Source organism: Gallus gallus, chromosome 1, assembly GCF_016699485.2.
Source record: "Gallus gallus isolate bGalGal1 chromosome 1, bGalGal1.mat.broiler.GRCg7b, whole genome shotgun sequence".
Lineage (NCBI taxonomy): Eukaryota > Metazoa > Chordata > Aves > Galliformes > Phasianidae > Gallus > Gallus gallus.
This window is the reverse complement of record NC_052532.1, coordinates 160,886,930-160,893,108: the sequence shown is the minus strand read 5'-3', so window position 1 is coordinate 160,893,108 and position 6,179 is coordinate 160,886,930.

Sequence of the window (6,179 nt, the reverse complement as noted above, 5' to 3'; positions counted from 1 at the left end):
TGAAATGCACCACTCACCATCTCCCTGTGCTCACGTCCACTGTTTGGACTCCATAAGTGTCAATGAATGTCAGTGGGTGCCATTTTTTCCTCATGGGAGTCAATGACAGACCTTTGTTTCAAGTGCATTTCCATGTCAGACTCCATTTTGTAAGACTGATCCTCTGCTGCCATCCGAGAGGTTTAACCGTTACTGTCATACCATCCACATCCACCTCTGACATAATGGACAAACATCATACAATAGGAGGCATTACTTTTTGAGCAGCCATAATAGGAGTACCTATATGTGCGTATACATATTTGTGTAAATAAACACACACACATATGCTTCCTTTCCTTCTAGGTGAATTATCTCTGAAACTATCACATGCTAAAGTCTTTCAAAGTACTCCAATATTAACCACCAAGTTTATTCAGAAACTGACTCATATAGATCTTCTAAATTCGGAAAATAATAACAGTAACAATAATAGTTATAATAATAGTAGTAATAATAATAATAATAATAAAAGCACCAGCCTGGAGGTCTACATTACAGGCCTATATAAGCAAGAGTAAAAAAGACTGAAGAACAAGAAAACACGGTTTGAAAATATACTTACTTTTTTTTTTTCTTTTGTTTTCCAGTAAAGTATTTGCTTCTTCTGTAATTGAACAAAAGAAAAATAACAACAACAAAAAAAAGATACTCTGAATAACAGATTGGTTAGTTGTTTTGATATTTTTAGATGACTGATGCTACTATAAGTAAAATCTCTGAAACACTTTGCCAGCCAATATTTACACATAAAATGTGTATAATGTGAATCATAAAATAATTATTAATCATTACCTTCAAAAAATATATATGGACAGAAAAATGTTAACATGATTGCTATCTTCATGTCTCTCATTTTATTGCAGTTCTGAAAGTATTTTTGAATATTTGGGAAATGCAAAAGAATACAATGCTAAAAGTTATATGGAGGGAAGATTGCATAGTATACTCGTTTCTAAGAAAAAGATTGGCATGTCATTGTCTTTAGGGAGATCAATGAAATAATGTACTGTATTTAAATGTTTAATCCAAGAAAAGGAACAGTATTAATTATAGCCTTTAGCACTCTTCATGGCAATCGTTTGGTAATTATAGTTCAAGAGAAAGAACAGAAGTAATTTAAAGATGTATTTCTTCATAAGATATCTAATTTTTACTTTTCCTTAGAAAAGAGTACATTTTGAAGGGCTTTCTCTGAAGTTAAATGTGCTTTGTTTTCAAAGAAGTAATAAAATAAGAAACTGTAAAGATATTTCTTTAACAAATGTTATATTTGCAGCTACATTGGAAAGGCAAACTTCCTTACTGATGATATGCTAAATGACATCAATTTCTACAGTACCTGCTGAAAACAAAAACAAAAACAAACAAACAAAAAACAACAACCAATAATTATATAAAAAAAAATAATTGCTGGTGAGTTTTAATAAGTATTATTATAATTTTTATGATTTTTTTTTCCTTTTAGTACATGAAATGTTATATTAACTCAAGTAACTATGGAGATATTTAAGTCTTTTTAGGTAATATACAGTGGCATAATAAGGGAAGAATAAAATCATACAAGAAAAACAAAAGATGGAGGTTTAATTTAGAAAATAATTCTCAATTAATGGAATTTTCAGTTTTCTATGTGACAAGTGTGTCTCATCTTTCTAAAAAAGATTGTCTTCACAAAAAAAGAAAAAAGAAAAATAGTGATTCTTCAGTCAACTAAATCTCACAAGTCTTCCCATGTATATAGAATTGCTGAACTACATTTAAGACTAGAGATATCTAGCTCACCAAATACACTGAAGTTAGTTATTAAATAAGAATCTTGTAATGTAGATTAGTACAGTTGAGTACTTATGTAAATTTTACTTTCATGCAGTTGTTTAGAACTATGAACAATTTTGTTATTGGTAGTCTTCCTTCTTTATCCTAGCTTTTACTTCTATGCATGTCTTCACATAATATGGAATATCCTGGAATATCCCTTAGGTCATTTTTGATCAGCTATCTTCGCTGTCTGCCTTTCCAGTTTCTTATGAACCCATAGCCTCTTTGCAAGGCAGGACAGCACAAAAACAAAAACAAAAACAAAAACAAACAAAGAAACAAACAAAAACAAACAAACAAAAAACAGAAAAGTCCTTGACCCTGTGCAGACACTGCTCAAAAGTAACTAAAATATCAATGTGCTAAACCACTGTTTTCATCACAAGTTCAAAACATAACACTATAAACTACTATGAATGAGATTAACTCAGTCAAAACTAGTATAGTTCCCAAACCAGCCTATTAGAAAAAGTTAATGTGGTAGAAAGTAGTCCATTATATAACTGTCCTCTGAGACAGGCAGTTGTTACAGCTGTTATAAGTGAAATTCTTCCTAAGAAGAATGCAAGTGCAACAAATTCTCAAGATGTGATTGACTGCTGAGCCTATGTTATCAGTACATGCCTTTACTATCAACAGTGACAAATACATGCTTTCAAAAGACTACTAACCTCTTTGTTGTTGTCGCACTCGTTCTCACACCTAGAGCCTCTCCTTAGTGCTTGAACAGTGACCTTTCAGAAGAAAGATGAATATTTTTCCATCCCATTCAATTAAAGAGCTCATTTTTAGGCTAACACAAGAACATTCTTCTGGCTTCCAAATTCCAAATTTTGTCAGTCTAGGTAATATCACACCCATTTTTTAAAACGATAAAAAGGATGGTCCCGGAAACTACCATCCTATCAGTCTCACCTCTGTGCTGGGAAAGATCATGGAGCAGATCCTCCTGGAAGTTAAGCTAAAGCACATGGAAGATAGGGAGGTGATACAAAAGAACCAGATGGCTTCACCAAGGGCAAATCCTGCTTGACCAAAATCGTGGCCTTTTATGATGTTGCAACTGCATTAATGAGTAAGAGAAGAGTCACTGATGTCATCTACCTGGACTTCATTAAGGCCTTTCACACAATACCCCCCACAAAATATCCTTTTCTCCAAACTGGAAAGGTATGGATTTGATGGATGGACTGCTCAGTAGAATAAGAACAGGCTGCAGGTGGTCAATGGTTCCATGTCTGGATGGAGATCAGTGATGAGTGGTGTTCCACAGCAGTCAGTGTTGGGATCAGTGCTCTTTAATACCTTCATCGATGACATTGACAATGGGGTTGAGTGTACCCTCAGCAAGTTTGCTGATGATATCAAGCTGTGGGGTGCGGTTGACACACCAGAGGGATAGGATGCCATCCGGAGGGTCCTAGACAGGCTTGAGCAGTGGGCCGAGGTTAACCTCATGAAATTCAATAAATACAAATGCAAGATCTTGCATCTGGGTCGAGGTAACATCCACTAACAATACAAGCTAGGTGATGAAAGCATTGAGTGCAGCCCTGCCAAAAAAGACCTGGGGATAATGGTGGATGGCAAGCTGGACATGAGCAAGCAATGCTCCCTTGCAGCCCAGAAAGCCAACTGTATCCTAGGCTGCATCAAAAGATGGATTATCAGCAAGTCAAGGGAGACAATCCTGCCCCTCTACTCTGTGCTGGTGGGGCCTCACCTGGAGTACTGCATGTAGACCTAGAGTCCTCAGTACAGGAGAGAAATAGATCTGTTGGAGTATCCAGATTGCCTAGATATGTGACATATGTTCTGGGGGATTTTCAAGGCAAGGCTGGATCAAGCCCTGAGCAACATGATTTAGCTGTGGATGCCCCTGTTCATTGCAGGGAAGTTGGACTAGATGGTCTTCAGAGGTCCCTTCTAAGGATTCTATGATTCTGTGATCAGTCAGGTAAACAATATAATATGTATGAAGTTAAACAGATTATACAGAACATTTTATTAAGATATGTGGTACATACAGTTGGAGGTTATGGTAGATGTATCAGGAGGAATAGGCATACGGAATTGTGTCATAGTTAGCTTTCAGGAATAAAAATTTTTCAATGAAAAGTCTATTTTAATGATTTCTTTCAATTATAAAATAATTTTATATGAGCATACAAATATTTTAAAGGTTTTGAAATCCACATCTTTATATTTTTCTTAAAGCTTGGAAAAACTACTGTGTCTGAATGTATATTTCAGAAAGCGATAGAGTCTACTCTCAGTAAGTTTGCTGATACATATCTGGGAGGAGTGGCTGACACTCTGAAGACTGTGCTACCATTCAACAAGACCTGAACAGACTGGAAAGTGGGGCAGGGAGGGACATGATGAGGTTTCACAATCAGGTGTTAGATTGATTGCAGTGTAGAGTCTTGCACCTGCAGAGAAATAACCACGTGCATCAGTACAGGTTAGGGAATGACTTGCTGGAGATGAGCTCTGTGGAGAAGGACCTGGGAGTCGTGGTAGACAAAAGGTTGGCCATGAGCCAGCAGTGTGCTCTTATGGCCAAGAAGGCAATGGTATCCTGGGGTGCATTAAAAAGAGGGTGGCCAGCAGGTTGAAGGAGGTTATCCTCCCCCTCTACTCTACCCTGGTGAGACCACATTTAGACTACTCTCTCCAGTCCTGGGTCTGTTCAGCCTGGGGAAAGGAAGACTGAAAGAGGATCTACTTAATTTTTATAAATATCTAAAAGGAGATGAGAGACAAATGGATAAGTCTAGGCTCTTCTCGGTGGTGTGCAGTGACAAGGCAAGGAGTAATGGCCTAAATCCTGTACGTAGGAAGTTCCATACTAACATGAGAAATAACTTTTTATGGTAAAGTGACAGAGCACTGGAAGAGGTTGCCCAGAGAAATTGTGGAGTCTCCTATGGAGATATTCAAGATCCCTCTGGAAGTCTATCTGTGTGACCTATTGTAGGGTACCTGCTTTAGCAGGGGGCTGAACTTGATCTCTTGAGGTCCCTTCCAACCTCTGTGATTCTGTGATTCTATGTGACTCTATGATTTCCAGTTAAAGGGTGAACCAAAACCAACCAAACAAACAAACAAAACAAACAAACCATAAATTTGACTGATGAATGGGAAAGTTTTTTTCATACAGGATATCTGAGGATTCTAAATGTTTTCATTTTAATGATCCTGAATTGGTGTGAAAATGTTCAAAATATGATCGTAAAATTACCAAGGTTGGAAAAGACCTCCAAGATTGTGCAGTCCAACTATCCACCTACTACCAGTGCTTCCCCACAAAACCATATCCCTCAGTACAACATCTAAATGTTTCTTGAACATCACCTCCCTGACAGCCCATTCCATTGCCTGACAAATCTTTTGAAGAATACATTTTTCCTAATGTCCAACCTGAATTTTCCCTGGTGCCACTTGAGGCCATTCACTCTAGTACTATTGCTAGTTACGCAGGAGAAGAGACCCACCCCCACCTCACCTCCAACTCTTTTCAGGTAGTTATAGAGAGTGATAAGGTTTCCTCTGAGCCTCCTGAACAATCCCAGTTCTCTCAGCTGCTCTTCATAAGACTTGTGCTCCAGACCTCTCACCAGCTTTGTTGCTCTTCTCTGAACATGCTCCAGGGCTTTGTTGTCTTTCTTGTAATAAGAGGCCCGAAATTGAACACAGTACTCAAGGTGTGACCTCACCAGAGCTGAGTACAGAAGGATGATCACTTCTCTGCTCCTGCTGGCAACACAAGCCATGATGCCGTTAGCCTTCTTGGCCACCTGGACATACTGCTGTCTCATATTCAGATGAGTGTCGAACGATAACCACATGTCTGTTTCTTCCACATAGTCTTGAAGCCCTCCTGCCCCAACCTGTAGCATTGCTTGGAGTCACTGTGGCCAAAGTGCAGGACCTGCCACTTGGTCTTGTTGAACTTGAGCCCTTTGGCCTCAGTCCAGCGATCCAGTCTGTACAGATTCCTCTGCAGGGCCCTCCTACCCCCTGGAAGGTCAGCACTTCCTCCCAGCCTGTTGCCAAATGCAAATGTACTGAGAGTGCACTCAATCCTCTCACCCAGATCATCAACAAAGATATTGAACAGGACAGGCCCCAGTACTCACCCTGGGTGAACACCAGTCATGTCTGGTCACCAGGGGGATGCAACTCCATTCACCACCACAGGATTCTATCTGGCTTCATGGACTTGTGACAGTCCAGATAGACTAGTAGATTTCTAACCATTCCCACCTGAATTTTGGGGGATTTATTCTGCTCCCCATCTGAGACTTCCAGGTCAG